At 43.2% G+C, this 18,086-nt stretch overlaps 1 long non-coding RNA gene, 2 other non-coding genes and 1 pseudogene across 4 annotated transcripts; 3 read left to right on the top strand and 1 right to left on the bottom strand.

Moving 5' to 3' along the window:
• Positions 1-6,249: 6,249 nt before the first annotated feature.
• On the top strand, positions 6,250-8,197 carry LOC101015678 (annotated as a pseudogene). Its single transcript, XR_160534.5, has one exon. The product of XR_160534.5 is annotated as a Golgi pH regulator-like (transcript).
• A 7,218-nt stretch (positions 8,198-15,415) lies between these two features.
• TRNAV-CAC lies at positions 15,416-15,488 on the top strand. Its single transcript has one exon. It is a non-coding gene; the product is annotated as a tRNA-Val (tRNA).
• Positions 15,489-16,051: 563 nt separating this feature from the next.
• On the top strand, positions 16,052-18,086 carry LOC110742971. The gene is made up of 2 exons (XR_002521307.2): positions 16,052-17,156; positions 17,224-18,086. It is a non-coding gene; the product is annotated as an uncharacterized LOC110742971 (long non-coding RNA).
• TRNAT-AGU lies at positions 17,353-17,426 on the bottom strand. The gene has a single exon. It is a non-coding gene; the product is annotated as a tRNA-Thr (tRNA).

Genomic DNA, 18,086 nt, shown 5'->3' with positions numbered 1-18,086 from the left:
AGGAGAAACCCATCTTAGGGCTGGAGGTGAGACGTGCTAGCGGTAATGCTGCTCTTTAATGCACGGAAATGTTTGTGGAGATGTTTGTATACATGCACATCAAGGCACAGCACCTTTCCTTAAACTTATTTATGACACAGAGGTCTTTGTTCACATGTTCTCCTGCTGACCCTCTCCCCATTATTACCCTATTGTCCTGCCACATCCCCCTCTCCGAGATGGTAAAGATAATGATTAATAAATACTGAGGGAACTCAGAGACAGGTGCCGGTGCCGGCGCAGGTCCTCCTTATGCTGAGCGCTGGTCCCCTGGGCCCACCTTTTTTTCTCTATACTTTGTCTCTGTGTCTCATTTCTTTTCTCAAGTCTCTCATTCCACCTGACAAGAAACGCCCACAGTTGTGGAGGGGCTTGCCCCCTTCACTTATGCTTTTTTTTTTTTTTTTTTTTTGAGACGGATTCTGGCTCTGTCGCCCAGGCTGGAATGTAGTGGGGAGATCTCCATCTCCGCTCGCTGCAAGCTCCGCCTCCTGGGTTCACGCCATTCTCCTGCCTCAGCCTCCTGAGTAGCTGGGACTACAGGCGCCCGCCACCATGCCGGGCTATTTTTTTTTTATATTTTTTAGTAGAGACGACGTTTCACCGTGTTAGCCAGGATGGTCTTGATCTCCTGACCTCGTGATCCGCCCGCCTCGGCCTCCCAAAGTGCTGGGATTACAGGCGTGAGCCACCGCACCCGGCTGAAAGTTTTCATTTTCTTTTTCCTTTTTTTTTTTTTTTCATACGAAGTCTCGCTCTTGTCCCCCAGGCTGGAGTGCAATGGCGCGATCTGGGCTCACTGCAACCTCCGTCTCCCGGGTTCAAGCTCTTCTCCTGCCTCAGCCTCCTCAGTAGCCAGGATTACAGGTGCCTGCTACCACGCCAGGCTAATGTTTGCATTTTTAGTAGAGCCGGGGTTTCACCATGTTGGCCAGGCTGGTCTCGAACTCCTGACCTCAGGTGATCCGCCTGCTTCATCCTTCCAGACTGCTGAGATTATATGCATAAGCCACCACACCCGGCTCCATTTTCTTTTAAGACTGCATTAAACCATCATTGTCATGTAAAGTTTCACTATAATAAAGGAAGCAATTCTCTCTTTCCATATCCACCTTCCATAATCCCCAGGTCACACCTCACCTGTGTCAGTAAAGTCTATCCAAATGATTGTAAGTTACTTGTTTTAATAAGGAAATACAAAGACAAAAACCTATTTTGTTTGCAGCTCCCTCACAGAAAATCCAATCTCTAAATCCAAAACTCACAGATTTGAAGGAGCAAGTTTCTGTTGTTTCACTTGTTTGAATTTGGCCCAGAAAATTCTTAGAGAAGGTGCTAGCTGGGGTGAGAGAATTTCCTCTGCATCCTTGTGAAGTCCTGGAGCTAATCAAGGCCACTACTCTTGATTCCAAGGGCTGGATTCCAAAAGCTGGAATCAGAGCATGAGTGTCTTGTGGATCTGACTCCCTGAGTCATGTATGCACCCTGGATTCACAGGTCCAGGTCACTACTGATAGATCCAATTAACATAGAAAGACATTCCATGTGGGTCTATTCTTTTTTTTTTTTTTTTTTTGAGACAGAGTCTCACTCTGTCACCCAGGCTGTCCAGTGGCACAATCGCGGCTCATTACAACCTCAGCCTCCCAGGTTCAAGCAATTCTCTGCCTCAGCCTCCTGAGTAGCTGGGATTACAGGCACCTGCCACCACACCCAGGTAATTTTTGTATTTGTAGTAGAGATGGGGTTTTACCATCTTGGCCAGGCTGGTCTTGAACTCCTCACCTCATGATCCACCCTCCTTGGCCTCCTAAAGTGCTGGGATTACAGGTGTGGCCAGCCGAGAGTGCAGTGGCACAATCATGGCTCAATGCAGCCTTGACCTCCCAACTTCCTGGGCTCAGGCAATCCTACCCTCTGCCTCCCAAGATTCTGGGACTATAGGCACAGGCCACCACTCCTGGATAGTATTTTGCTATTTTTTGTAGAGACAGGGTTTCACCATGTTGCCCAAGCTGGTCTCAAACTCCTGGGCTCAAGTGGCCTGCCTGCCTCAACCTCCCAAAGTACTGGGATTACAGCATGAGCCACCGCACCCAGCCTAGGTCTAATTTTTGTTCAATCCAGTGATTCTCCTAAAATTCCCAGGTCTCACTTAATAGGATGTCCAAAGCCAGTCTTGGACGCCATTAGGGAAGACTCCTATCCTTTTTGCCTTACCTTTCTTGCACATCAAAGTACTTCTGTGAATCACTGTTCTCTAGCTTTTCAAGTGGAGTCTCCTTCCTAGTTGGAGAATAGTGGCTCCTTGTCACTATTGCAAACACCCTTAGGGAGGATGCCTGTGGTTTACTGCCTTGCTTATTATATGTCTACAGTTTTTTCTTAGATTATTTTTTGAATAAATAACTTGGCTTCATTCACCACTCCAGAGACTATTATTGCCACTTTACTATATGCTTACAGTGTTTGTTAAATTATTTAATTTTATTAATTAAAAAAAGTTTTTTTGAGACAAGGTCTTGCTAGGTTGCCCAAGCGGTCTCGATCTCGTAGGCTCAAGCTATACTCCTATCTCAGGCTCCCAAGTAGCTAGAATTATAGGTACATAACACCCTGCCTGGCTTAATTTTTATAATAAGTAACACATTCACTTGGTTCAAACATCCTGAGTATAGAAAAAAAAAAAAAAATGCAGGTACTCTCACCTTCCTCTTTCTCATCTGCCCAGTTCCCAGCTTTGTAATTTTATTTATTTATTTTTCTCACATGCTATCATGTCAAAGTACAGTTTCTAGCATTTTAAACAGGCTACCATTGTCATGAATTTCCTGCTCTCTTTTCAGAGGTTTTTAGAAGTGCAAATACAGTCTAATACAAATACATGTTCTCTTCCACCTTGGTACAGTATGTACATTTAAAAGAGCATAAGGAGGCCGGGTGCGGTGGCTCACGCCTGTAATCCCAGCACTTTGGGAGGCCGAGGCGGGCGGATCACGAGGTCAGGAGATCAAGACCATCCTGGCTCACACGGTGAAACCCCGTCTCTACTAAAAAAATACAAAAAATTAGCCGGGCGTGGTGGCTGGTGCCTGTAGTCCCAGCTACTCGGGAGGCCGAGGCAGGAGAATGGCGTGATCTCGGGAGGCGGAGCTTTCAGTGAGCCGAGATCAGGCCACTTCACTCCAGCCTGGGTGACAGAGTGAGACTCTTTCTCAAAAAAAAAAAAAAAGAAAAAAAGAAAAGAAAACTTTCTTAGTTAAAACTGATCAGCTTACTTGATTAGAGCATCGTGCTAATAATGCCAATATTAGGGGTCCCCATAGAGACCAGGCCAATACATAATTTCTTTTTTTCTTTTTTCTTTTTTTTTTTTTTTTTTTCTGAGACAGTCTCACTCTGTCTCCCCAGAACGATCTTGGTTCACTGTTATCTCCACCTCCCGGGTTAAAGCAGTCTCCTGCCTCAGCCTCCCGAGTAGCTGGGACTACAGGAGACTACCACCACGTCCAGCTAACTGTTTTTTGTATTTTTACTACAGACGGGGTTTCACCATGTTGACCAGGCTGGTCTTGAACTCCTGACCTTGTGATCCGCCTGTCTTGGCCTCCCAAAGTGCTGGGATTATAGGCAGGAGCCACCCCACCCGGCCGGGATATAATTTCTTTAAAGCCTTGACAGTTTCTAAGTATCAATTCACACATCCACATGAGGTTGCCACGTATCTATTTCTTGAAAACTCCTTTCTGTCATTCAGGGTAAAGAATGTCCAGTTCCGGCCGGGCGCGGTGGCTCAAGCCTGTAATCCCAGCACTTTGGGAGGCCGAGACGGGCGGATCACAAGGTCAGGAGATCGAGACCATCCTGGCTAACACGGCGAAACCCCGTCTCTACTAAAAACACAAAAAATTAGCCGGGCGAGGTGGCGGCGCCTGTGGTCCCAGCTACTCGGGAGGCTGAGGCAGGAGAATAGCGGGAACCCGGGAGGCGGAGCTTGCAGTGAGCTGAGATCTGGCCACTGCACTCCAGCCTGGGCGACAGAGCGAGACTCCGTCTCAAAAAAAAAAAAAAAAAAAAAAGAATGTCCAGTTCCCCACTTTGCTCAAAACGGAGCCCTGTTCCTTTTTCGAGATCCCCAAGGAAACTGCAGAAAACTGTTGACAAAAGTCTGCTCTCGGGACTCCAAGGAAGCCAGACTCACCTGCATTGCACAGATGGGATCCTGCACATTGGCACCTACTCCGGTAGGCACCACCTGGGCCTCTCAAAGCATGCAAACACAGAGTAAAAAGAAAGGGAGCGGCCGGGCGCGGTGGCTCGTGCCTGTAATCCCAGCACTTTGGGAGGCTGAGGCAGACGAATCATCTGAGGTCAGGAGTTCAAGACGAGCCTGGCCAACATGGCGAAAACAGGTCTCTACTAATTATCTGGGCGTGGTGGCACGCGCCTGTAATCCCAGGAGGCTGAGGCAGGAAAATCGCTTGAACCCGGGAGGAAAAGGGTGCAGTGGGCCGAGATCGCTCCACTGCACTCCAACCGTGGCAACAAGGTGAGACTCTATCTAAAAAAAAAAAGTAAAGAGGGTAATGGATTCAGGGTTCAACAACATAGCTCAGGACAAAGAAGGGACAAAGGTTCCTGAGATGACTCAAGATCAAGGAGAGAATACAAAAAGTCTTTCCGTGTTTATGCTTAATAATATGCAAAGATTCTATCGGTTCAAACAGAGACTCACAGAAGCAACATGACTAAAAGAAAAGGCATCATATTTTTGATCCCAAAACCTTTTGCTTGTTAGGCAAAATAGTAACCTCTATACGACAGAAAAAAAATACTCTGGAAGATCTCAGAATAGAAGGAGCTGGCCGGGCGCGTTGGCTCACGCCTGTAATCCCAGCGCTTTGGGAGGCCGAGGCAGGTGGATCACTTGAGATCAGGAGTTCAAGAACAATCTGATCAACATGGTAAAACTCCGTCTCTACTAAAAATACAAAAATTAGCCAGGCGTGGTGGCGGGCGCCTGTAATCCCAGCTATTCGGGAGGCTGAGACAGGAGAATCGCTTGAGCCCGGGAGGCGGAGGCTGCAGTGAGCCGTGATCGCGTCACTGCACTCCAGTCTGGGCAACAAAGAGGGAAACTCCGTTTCAAGAAAAAAAAAAAAAAAAAAAAAAAAAGGGAGCTATGTCTATACAATCCAGCTTCAGCGATCTGGTGCGCAGTGGCTCACGCCTGAGTTGAGGCGGAAGGATCACTTGAGCCAAGGAGTTAGAAGCCAGTCCTGGAGTTAGAAGCCAGCCCTGGCAACACAGTAAGACCCCATCTCTACAAAAAAAAAAAAAAAAAAAATTAAAAATTAGCTGGCCTTTAGTGGCTTATGCTGAGGCGGGAGGATTACTTTAGCCCAGGAGTTCAAGTGAGTTGATTACGCCACTGCCCTGCAGCCTGGACTACAAAGCAAGACCTTGCCTTCGCACTGGTTGAAGGGGGTGAGTCACAGTAGTGGAAAGGAACTTGGAGTGCTCTTGAGTTGCGTGGTGGTAGGCTGGGTTTATTCGGTTTGTGGAGAATCATCCAGGTGTATATTTATATATGAGAGCTTTTTTTTTTTTTTTTAAGGAATTGGCTTATGCAACTGTGGACCTGGCTAGTAAGTGCTAAATCCATAGGGCAGGCTGTCAGGAAAAGCAGGCCATTGGAAAGGACAGGCTGGAAACAATATAGAAAATCAATGAAACCAAAAGTTGGTTATTTGAAAAGTTCACCAAAATTGACAAATATTTAGCTAAATAAACCAAAAAAGAAGAAGAGAGGGCCGGGCGCAGTGGCTCACGCCTGTAATCGTACCACTTTGGGAGGCCACGGTGGGCGATCACCTGAGGTCAGGAGTTCGAGACCAGCCTGGCCAACATGGCGAGCTCCCTGTCTCTACTAAAAATACAAAAGTTGGCGGAGCATAGTGGCGGCGCCTGTAATCCCAGCTACTCAGGATACTGAGGCAGGAGAATCGTCTGAACCCAGGAGGCGGAGGTTGCAGTGAGCCGAAATCGCGCCACTGAAGTCTGGGAAACAGAGTGAGACTCTGTCTCAAAAAAAAAAAAAAAAAAAAAAAGAAGAGAGAAGACTCAAAAGACTAAAATCAGAAATGAAAGTGGAGGTGTCTGCTCTACCTACGTTGAACCCGAGGCGGGAAGCTCAGGACATAGCCGTTGATTGGCTGGCTGAGGCGCAGCTTGATGGCGTCAGGTTGACGAGCCGCAGGCGGCACCTGGGCGAATGCCGGCTGTGTGAGAGGCCGGTGGCCCCAGGGAGCCGCGGCCTTGGAAGTGGGAAATGGAGGCAGGAGCCCTCCCTACACTTCACCATAGGCTTCCTGATAGATTCCAGCATCATGATTACCTCCCAGATACTTTTTTTTTTTTTTTTTTTTTAATTTGGGTGGCTTTTCTTCATGGGCCAATTGTTTAAGAACTATGAGGTGCGTCAGTATGTTGCACGGGTGACCTTCTCTGTGATGTTTGCATTTTCTTGCACTATGTTTGAGCTCATCATGTTTGAAATCTTAGGAGTATTGAGTAGCAGCTCTCGTTATTTTCACTGGAAAATGAACCTGTGTGTAATTCTACTGATCCTGGTTTTCATGGTGCGTTTTTACACTGGCTATTTTGTTGTGGGCAACATCCGACTACTTTTATCTCCTCTGTCTTAGTGCATAAACAACAACTGCTTTTTTCCTGTCTCTTGTGGTTGACCTTTAGCTATTTCTTCTGGAAACTAGGAGATTCCTTTCCCATTCTCAGCCCAAAACATGGGATCTTATCCATAGAACAGTTCATCAGCTGGGTTGGTGTGATTGGAGTTACTCTCAGGGCTCTCCTTGCTGGATTTGGTGCTGTCTACTGCCCATACACTTTCATGTCTTACTTCCTCAGGAATGTGACTGACACAGATATTCTAGCCCTAGAATAGTGACTGCTCCAAACCATGGATATGATCATAACCAAAAAGAAAAGGATGGCAATGGCACAGAGAACAATGTTCCAGAAGGGGGAGGTACATAACAAATCATCAGGGTTCTGGGGAATGATAAAAAGTATTACCACTTATTCAATAGGAAGTGGATGCTTTGGAAGAACTAAGCAGGCAGCTTTTTCTGGAAACAGCTGATCTGTATGCTACCAAGGAGAGAACAGAATACTCCAAAACCTTCAAAGGGAAATATTTTAATTTTCTGGGTTACTTTTTCTCTGTTTACTGTGTTTGGAAATTTTTCATGGCAACAATCAATATTGTTTTTGATCGAGTTGGGAAAATGGATCCTGTCACAAGAGTCATTGAGATCACTGTGAATTATCTGGGAATCCAATGTGATGTGAAGTTTTGGTCCCAACACATTTCCTCCATTGTTGTTGGAATAATCATCGCCACATCCATCAGAGGACTGCTGATCACTCATACCAAGTTATTTTATGCCATCTCTAGCAGTAAGTCCTCCAGTGTCAATGTCCTGCTATTAGCACAGATAATGGGCATGTACTTTGTCTCCTCTGCGCTGCTGATCCGAATGAATATGCCTCTAGAATACTGCACCATGATTACTGAAGTCCTTGGAGAACTGCAGTTCAATTTCTGTCCCCATTGGTTTGATGTGATCTTCCTGGTCAGCACTCTCTCTAGCATAGTGTTTCTCTATTTGGCTCACAAACAGGCACCAGAGAAGCATATGACACCTTGAACTTAGGCCTACTACAGACTGTTAGAGGCCAGTGGTCTCAAAATTTAGATATGAGAGAGGAAAAAATGGAGGGGACAAGGGTCTAACATTTTATAAACAAACAAAATGCTGTGGTAGCATTTTTTACCTCTAGCATCCTCTTTCCTACTCAGGTGATACTGTGATCATGAGTAGCATCAGCTAGAACATGAGAGGGAGAAGTAACTCAAGGCAATACTCAGCAGAGAGCATCCTATGTGGACCTGAGGCTGGTGCAATGGCAGAGAGGAACCAAAAAACTAGAAGGAAAAAATACACTGGAACTCTGGGGCAAGAGATGTCTATGGTAGCTGGGCCAAACACATAGGATATCCATTTTAAGTTTCACTTGGAGGTGGTCATAGCTTTCCCTTGAGATTGACTGTCATTAAAATCAGAGATTGTAATGAAAAAAATAAAGATAAAGAAAGGGAAGGAAGGAAGGAAGGAAAAGAAAAGAAAGAAGAGACATTACAAATTTACAGAAATCAAAAGGATTATAAGAGAATATTGTGAGCAATTGTATGCCAGCAAATTGGATAATCTAGATGAAGTGGATAAGCTCCTAAAAACAATCTATTAAAATGTAATTACAAAGAAATAAAAAATCTGAATAGACCTATAACTAGTAAGGATACTGAAGCAGTACGATACAAAATTTCTCCACAAATTACTAGCAAACTAAAGTTAGCAATGTTTTTGGGTTTGTTTTTGTTTTTTGAGAGGGAGTCTCGCTCTACTGCCCAGGCTGGAGTATAGTGGCGCAATCTCGGCTCACTGCAACCTCCACCTCCCAGATTCAAGCAATTCTCCTGTCTCAGCCTCCCGAGTAGCTGGGACTAAAGGCACACACTGCCACATCCGGCTAATTTTTTGTATTTTAGTAAAAACGGGGTTTCACTGTGTTGCCCAAGCTGGTTGTGAACTCCTGAGCTCAGGCAATCCGCTGACTTGGCCTCCCAAAGTGCTAGGATTACAGGCGTGAGCCACCATGCCTGGCTAGCAATACGTTAAGAAGATTATACACTATGAAAAAGTAGGATTTATTCCTGGAATGTGAGGATAATTCAACATATAAGTATCAGTCAATGTAATATATACCCCATTAACAGAATGGAAAAAAATTACATAATCACCTCCATTGATACTGAAAAAGCATTTGACAAAATCCCACACCCTTTCGTGAAAAACAAACAAACAAAAAAACCCACCCAATGAACTAGAAATAGAAGAAAACTTCCTTAGCATCATAAAGGCTACTTATGATTAACTTTCAACTAACATCATATTCAATAGTGAAGGGCTGGCCGAGCACAGTGGCTCATGCCTGTAATCCCAGCACTTTGGGAGTCGGAGGCAGGCGGGTCACCTGAGGTCAGGAGTTGAAACCAGCCTGGCCAACATGGCAAAACCCCATCACTACTGAAAATACAAAAAAATTAGCCGGGCATGGCGTGCGCCTGTAGTCCCAGCTACTCAGGAGGCTGAGGCACAAGAATCACTTGAACCTGGGAAGCAGAGGTTGCAGTGAGCTGAGATCTCACCACTGTACTCGAGCCTGGGCGACAGAGTGAGACACCCTCTTAATTAAAAAAAAAAAAAAAAGAAAAAAAGAAAAAAACAAGTAGTGCAAGACTAAAGCTTTTTTTCCAAGATCAGCAAAAGACAAAAATGCCCATATTCACCACACTATTCAGCATAGTGTTGTCAGTTCTAGCCACAGAAAGTAGGCAAGAAAGTGAAATTAAAAGCATACCAGCTGGCCCTGTAGCTCATGCCTGTAATCCCGACACTCTGGGAGGCTGAGACAGGAGGATCACTTGAGCCAAGTAGTTCGAGACCAGCCCAGGCAATATGGCCAAACCCTGTCTCTACCAAGAATACAAAAATTAGCTGGGTGTGGGTGGGAGGATCACTGGAGCCCGGGAAGTCAAGGCTGCGGGGAGCCATGATTGTGCCACTGCACTCCAGCATGGGTAATTGCCTGTCTCAAAAAATAAATAAAATAAATTTAAAATTTTAAAATTTTAAAAAGAAACTTGCATGCCAGTGTTTCACAGCAGCATTATTGATTTTGGTTGATTCTACCTGTTGACTATTCAGAAAGCCTAAAAAGGAGTAAAACTTTGATACAAGCTGATACATGATATATGAATAAAGAGTGAGAACATTATTCAAAGTGAAATAAGCCAAACATAAAGGACAAATATATGATTTCCACAATAGTAAAATTCATAGAGACAGAAAGAGTAGTTACCAAGAGCTAGGAAAGTGGAGAGAAATGGGGAGTTATTATTGAAAGGATACAGAGTTTCAATTTTGGATGATAAAAAGTTCTGGAGATGGATAATGGGGATGGTTGCACGATGATGTGAATGTACTTAATTCTACTGAAATGTATACTTAAAACTAATTCAAATAACACATTTTATGTTATGTATATCTTGCCACAATTTTTAAAAGGCCCTAAAAATATGTAAGGATGTAAATTAAATGGTTTAGAAAAGTAAAGGGATAGGCTGGGCACAGTGGTTCACGCCTGTAATCCCAGCACTTTGGGAGGCGGATCATGAGGTCAGGAGTTAGAGACCAGCCTGGCCAATATGGTGAAACCACGTCTCTACTCAAAATACAAAAATTAGTCAGGTGTGGTGGCGCACGCCTTTAGTCCCAGCTGCCTGGGAGGCTGAGGCAGAAGAATCACTTGAACCCAAGAGGCAAAGGTTGCAGTGAGGTGAGATCACACAACTGCACTCCAGCTTGGGTGACAGAGGGAGATTCTGTCTCAAAAAAAAAGAAAAAAGAAAAGTAAAGGGATAAAGCAAAGGTTAGGCTGGGTGTGGTGGCTCATACCTGTAATTCCAGAACATTGCAAGGCTGAGGCAGGTGGAACACTTGCGACCAGGAGTTCAAGACCGGCTTGGCCAAAATGGTGAAACCCTGTCTCTACTAAAAATACAAAAATTAGCCAGGTGTGGTGGCCCACCCCTATAGTCCCAGTTACTCAGGAGGCTGAGGCATGACAATTGTTTGAACCCAGGAGGCAGAGGTTGCTGTGAGCCAAAATCGCGCCACTACATTCCATTTATGAGAGTGAGTCTCAAAAATAAATTAAATAAATTAAATAAAAGTTAAAAACAATAACAACGCCCCCCCAAAAAAACCACAAAGGCTAACCACAAAAAAGTTAACGTAAAACATATGTATTAACATAAAGTGTAGATTTTAAGACAAGGAGTATTACCATAGAGACATGACATAATAAAAAAAAAAGGAGGCATTTCATACTGATAAAACAGAGACATTTTATAAAACAGAAATATGTGAATGCTACATGTGTAGCATTCAATATATATTGTATATATTCAATAATATATAACAACACAAAATGATATGAAAACTTATGTCTACACAAAAATCTATCACAATTATTTGTAACACCTTTATTTATAATAGCAAAACACACTACTAAAATGTACCTCAATAGGTAGATGGTTAAAGAAACTGTGGTACATCCATACAATAAACAACTACTCAGCTATTAAAAGGCAGGAACTGTTGATACAACAAATTGGATGGATCTCAAGAGCATTAGGCTGTGAAAAAGGCCAACCTTTTTTTTTTTAAGACAGAGTCTTGCTTTGTCACCCAGGCTGGAGTGAAGTGGCACCATCTCCACTCACTGCAACCTCTGCCTCCCGGGTTCAAGCAGTTCTCATGCCTCACCCTCCCGAGAAGCTGGGACTACAGGTGTGAGCCACCACGACCAGCTAGCTAATTTTGGTATTTTTAGTAGAGATAGGGTTTCACCATGTTGGTCAGGCCGGTCTTGCACTCCTGGCCTCATGTGATCCACCTGCCTCAGCCTTCCAGAGTGCAGGGATTACAGGTGTGAGCCACCACACCTGGCCTATTTCTATAACATTCTAAAAACAAAATAAAAAACAGAGATTAAGAACACATTAGGCCTGGCACAGTGGTTCATGCCTGTAATCCCAGCACTTTGGGAGGCCAAGGTAGGTGGATCACCTGAAGTCAGGAGTTCAAGAACAGCCTGGCCAACATGGTAAAACCCTGTGCCTACTGAAAATACAAAAAATAGTCAGGTGTGGTGGAATGTGCCTGTAATCCCAGCTACTTGGGAGGCTGAGGCAGGAGAATGGCTTGAACCCGGGAGGCAGAGGTTGCAGTGAGCCGAGGTTGTGCCCCTGCACTCCAGCCTGGGCAACAGAGTGAGACTGTCTCAAAAAAAAAGAAAAAAAAAGAACATATTAGTTGTGCGGGGGTGGTTGGCATGGGAAGTGAGTGTAACTAATTAAGTGGTGGCACCCACAGGGAAATCTTTGTGGTGATGAAACTTTTTTTCTGATTTCCAGTGATAGTTACACAAATCTACACATGATAAAATGACCTAGAACTACATACAAACATTGTACCAACGTCAGATTCTTGGGTTTAATATTGTACTATAGTTATATAAGATGTAGCCATTGGGGGAACTAAGTTACGGGTACAGGGAACTTCTCTTTGCTTTCTTTGTAATTGCCTGTAAATCTATAATTATTTCAAAATTTAAAATTTTAAAACCTGATGGTAATGGGGCATGGTGGCCCGCACCAGTAGTCCCAGCTACTCAGGAGGCTGAGGCAGGATAATCACTTGAACCTGGAAGGCAGAGGCTACAGTGAGTTGAGATCACACCACTGTACTTTAGCCTGGGCAATAGAGTGAGATTCCATCTAAAAAAAAAAAAGTAGTAAGAATGTTCTCTAATCAATATAGAATTAAACTAGAAGTCAGTAACAGAAACAAAGGAAAATATCCCCAAATGCTTGGGAAAATAACATCACACTCCTAAATAACCTATGGGTTAAAGACAAATTACAAGAGAAATTAGAAAATAGTTTGAACTAAAAATAATAAAGTACAACATATCCAAACTTATTGATAGTTGCTAACACTGTTCTTGGAGAGAAAGCTATAGATTTATATACATATAGTATCCAGTTGGGCATGTAAGAAGCTACAAGTCATCACTAAGTCCTAAAAACAAGTAAAACCTGAACAAACTGAAAACCCAGCTCTTCTTATGTCTGTCAGAAAAAATGAGGTCACAGGGCAAGCCACTGCTTCCAAAATTGAAAAGACAAATACAGAGAATCACAACTTACCAGAGCAGAAACCCACATAACAGACACCATGTGAACTAGTGCTGGAGCAGGGAAATCTGAACTCTAATTAGCAAATTGTTGGTGGCTCAACATTGCCAAGTCTAGGAGATAAAATCTCAGAACTCAGTCATCTTCACCTCACAATTTTGTTAATTTTACCTCAGGAGCTTGACCAGATTGTCACAGTGAATATGGGTGAAAAATCCCCTCTACCTCTGGTAGCAGGTGGGCAAGAACCAGTTTGCAATAGGCCAAAGCATTTTGTTCTCTTAACAGGGTCTGCCCTCAGGAGAAACCATTTAACCTCAGCCTAACCTGCTGGGGTTTTATCAGAGCCCAACTGCTCTGCGGTAAGGGAAATAACGAACTCCAGCCCACTCTAGCCATCTAGTCCCACCTAAAGTGGGGGAAAACTAGGAAGCATGTTTAAAGTTGACAGTCCAGAGACACAGGATCACTAACAGACTGAGACCTACTTGTGGGACTACAGAATGCTTTATTCCCCCAACACCTTTCCACCACATTACTAAAGGCCTGCTTATAGCACCTCACTTTACCCAGTGGAACATATCCTGCTATCAAGGAAAAATAACAAGGCACAATAAAAAGAAAAATGCACAGAAGAGACAGAGCAAGCATCAGAATCAGACTCAGATATGACAGGGATGTTGGAATTCTCAGACCAGAAATTTGAAACAACTGATTAAGATGCTAGGGACTTTGGCCAGGCGAGGTGGCTCACACCTGTAATCCCAGCACTTTGGGAGGCTCAGGTGGGCAGATCACATAAGGCCAGGACTTCCAGACCAGTCTGACCAACATGTTGAAACCCCATCTCTACTAAAAATACAAAAAAAAAAATTAGCCGGGCCTGGTGGTACATGTCTGTAATCCCAGCTACTCGGGAGGCTAAGGCATGAGAATTGATTGAACCCGTGAAGCAGAGATTGCAGTGAGCCATTGCACTGCAGCTTGGGTGAGAAAGCGAGGCTCTGTCTCAAAAAAGAAAGACGGGAAAGGCTCTAATGTATAAAGAAGATGACATGCAAGAACAGATGGGCAATGTAAGCAGAGAGATGGAAATTCTAAGAAAGAGCCAAAAAGACATGCTAGTGCTCAAAAACACTATAACATCAAGACAATGAAAAGACAAGCCACACACTAGGAGAAAATATTTGCTAAACATATACCAGATAAAGTACTCTTATTCGAAATCTACAAAGAACTCTTAAAATTCAACAGTAAGAACACAAACAACCTCATGAAAAAAAAAAAAACGGCCAAAGACCTTAACAATCATGTCAACAACCAAGATATACAGATGAAAAATAAGCATATGAAAAGGTGTTCCGTTGGCCGGGCGCGGTGGCTCAAGCCTGTAATCCTAGCACTTTGGGAGGCCGAGACGGGCGGATTACGAGGTCAGGAGATCGAGACTATCCTGGCTAACACGGTGAAACCCCGTCTCTACTAAAAAAATACAAAAAACCAGCCGGGGAGGTGGCGGGCGCCTGTAGTCCCAGCTACTCGGGAGGCTGAGGCGGGAGAATGGCGTGAACCCGGGAGGCGCTTGCAGTGAGCTGAGAGCCGGCCACTGCACTCCAGCCTGGGCGACAGAGCGAGACTCCGTCTCAAAAAAAAAAAAAAAAAGAAAAAGAAAAGGTGTTCCGCATCATATGTTATCAGGGAAATGCACATTAAAACAACACTGTGATATCACTACACACCTATCAGAAGAGCTAAAGTCCAGAACACTGACAACAGCAAATTTTGGTGAAGCTATGCATGTGCGGGAGCAGGGGGTATATGGGAAATCTCTGTACCTTCTGCTCAAAGTTTTGCTGTGAATCTAGAACCTCTCTTTAAAAAAAGAAGTCTATAAAATGTGTATGTAAGAAAGAAGAAAGGTTTATGTTTGTGGAACTTTATGAAGGGAAATGAAGCTTGGGACTTTAAGCTCGGTGGAGAATTGATTCAGAGAGTCAACCCTCGAATCGCTACGGAGAGTCGTGAAGAACAGATATAAAGGGCCTGAACGAGGGACCTATCAACAACAGAGGAGAAGGACATTTTATAGAGTCTGAATGTAAGCTCAGTAGAATTTTGCAACGATTTTGACGCTGGGTGAGAGTGAGAAGGAATTCTGAGGTAAGCAGAAGGACAAATTCCAGTCATCACGTCAAGTAAATAAACGTCAAATCTGGTCAGCGCCAAGATGTTTGAGATTTATCTTACTGAGGTTATAGTTTTAGTATAAGACTCATAGAACTCAAATACTCAGCAATTTCTGGGTTTTGGATATTTCCTAATCTCGGTGTGGTGCTTATTTTGTAGCAGTTTTAAAATGCGATGGTAGACACTGACTTGAATAGAAAGAAAACAAATTTCTAGGAAGGATGATCAACAGAGAATTCCTGATGAGATCCTGCAGGATGCTGTCTTTCCTTAATAGGGGTTTCCGTAGTGTAGTGGTTATCACATTCGCCTCACACGCGAAAGGTCCCCGGCTCGAAACCGGGCGGGAACAGTATCCTGTACTAAATTTTGTGTTCCTAAAACTTATAGCGAACGCTTGTCTTCCTAAAATTTACAGCGACCCCTCTAGGAACCCCGTCCATTCGAATCAATTACTACCCGCCTGTAAGTTGTTTACACTGTGTAACTCAGTACTACGAATGCGACTTGCTCTCTTCCTACACCAGATTTAGAGAGGAGGGAGCCCCATGGGAGCCCAAAGAGAACAGGAAGCTAAAGGAAGAAGGAGCATATATCTATGTTGAAAGATCCCGGCCTGGTGCTATTTGATGGGATTTGGAAGGAGGTCGAGTTGTCTTGAGAAGAGTAACTTGAATTGTATAATAAATGTTACTTTGTTAGAGAAGACTAACAAAATGATGACTTTAAGAATTCTTTTTATATTGTAACATTTCCTTGTTTCTTTTTTTTTTTTTTTTGAGATAGAGTCTCGCTCTGTTGCCCAGGCTGGGGTGCAGTGGCTGTCCTCCGCCTCCCGGGTTCAAGCGATTCTCTTGCCTCAGCCTCCCAAGTAGCTGAGACTATAGGCATGTGCCACCACGCCCGGCTACTTTTTGTATTTTTAGTAGAGACGCAGTTTCACCATATTGGCCAGGCTGGTCTCACACTCCTGACCTTGTGATCTGGCCGCCTCAGCCTTCCAAAGTGCCACCGTGCCTTGCCCCTATTTAGTACTTTTAAGTTGTCAAGCCTTCTAGCTGTACTTGATATCATTGACTATCACTTTAGATTTCACCCCATTTTAAGGTGTCTCTAAAATCCAGTCTTTTGACAAATAACCTCATTCCCAATCGGGACCGTCTTCCCAGTAAGGACTGTCTTCATGGGCATGCGACCTACGCATTTGCACAAGGCCAGGCACTTGATTTAATGCTCTGCTATTGCTGGTTTGAAATTCCTAATTTTCTTAAACAAGGAATATTTCCATTTCGCACTGCACTCATCAATTATGTAACTGGTTTTTCTCCTAAATGCTCACAAAAGGAGTAATCATCCAATGTAATCATTCCTTATGGGGAGAAGCAAAAAGCTGAGCACGATACTGCAACAAGGAATGTTATGAGGGAAGGCATTTGTAGAATGTGATAACTTGAAGATATAACTGATAATTTTTTTTTCTTTAAAGAGCAGCTAAAACATAACACTGTATCCAGGGTTTGATTAATTTTTTCCATCCTTTTATTTTTATCTGTCTAATAAATGATCCACAATTTCAGGTCTCATTTGCTTCCAGTCTCTTGTTAGGTTTTTTGTTTTTGTTTGTGTTTTCTTTTGGTGTTTCACTAATTGTTCTTTTTATCCTCTCACGATGTTGTCATGTTACTCCACTTTTCAATATATTCAGTGAAATTCTAGAGTTCAGAATCATGCAAGGAGGAAGTTATCACAACACTCAATTTATACAATATATATGTCTTATTTCCTTCCTTACCTTCCTTTTGAATTGTATTAAAAGCAAAACTGTTATGTGAAGCTGTAAGTTCCTTAGAAATACAAAAAGTAGCTACAAAAATTTAAACGTAGAAAATTGCATCTCAATTCTAGATGGTTGGTCTCTGGCATAGATTGAGCTAATTCATAGTAAATATTTCCAACCCATCACCATGTTTCTCTACAAAGTGCATCAGACATCGAGATTCAAGGTCTGCCGCTTTATTAGGTATAAATCCAAGTCAGGTTTAACTAGTGACAAGAATTTACCTAAGTTTAGGGGAAGAGATTATTAGGTATAAATCCAAGTCAGGTTTAACTAGTGACAAGAATTTACCTAAGTTTAGGGGAAGAAATTATTAGGTATAAATCCAAGTCAGGTTTAACTAGTGACAAGAATTTACCTAAGTTTAGGAAGCAATAAGAGGCCTCGCTGGGATTTGAACCCAGGATCTCCTGTTTACTAGACAGGCGCTTTAACCAGCTAAGCCACGAAGCCTCACCTGTATTGTGTGGGGGTAATTTATTATTTTATAAAAATTTACACCTCAGCCTGTCAGTGTTTCTACCTCACTGATTTTTTTGTAGTAACACAATACGACATTTCTGGATCTCAGTCAAAACCAGAGAATAATGTTCTTGCTATAGAATAAGAATAGGTCCTAAATTAAGAAGACCGTTTTCCTTTAGGAAACTGCTCTAAATGTCAAGAACACCTCCAGACTATAAGCTCTGGTGGCCAGGTAGAGAACTTGCTTGGTTTCTGAGAACAATTATATCTCATATGCTTAGCGGTGAATTTGCCTTCTGATGAACTTTCATTTCATTTGTTCATGCAGTGGGTAAGTGGTATCAGGAAAAACACTCTCTACATTTTTCTCCAACTTGACCCCCAATGATTCTGCCTGTCCAGCATGCAAAATATAGTCACCCTGGCCATGTCTGACTCCTTTGCAACATGAACTCGACCTCTAGGATGGCGTTATCAAAATCAGGTAAAGGTGCAGATTAAATTCCTTGGGTAAATTTTTTCAAATAAGGTTCTACTTAGTTTGAACATCTATGTACTTAAGATACAAGTTACCTGTCACCCAACTACAGGCAGAGGAGACATAGGATAATCTCGATACACAATCCTATTCAAAAAGAACAAAAACAA

This window comes from Papio anubis, chromosome 6 (genome assembly GCF_008728515.1).
Source record: "Papio anubis isolate 15944 chromosome 6, Panubis1.0, whole genome shotgun sequence".
NCBI classification, from domain to species: domain Eukaryota; kingdom Metazoa; phylum Chordata; class Mammalia; order Primates; family Cercopithecidae; genus Papio; species Papio anubis.
The sequence above is the reverse complement of the archived record's forward strand: the minus strand, read 5'-3'. Positions and strand labels throughout refer to the sequence as shown.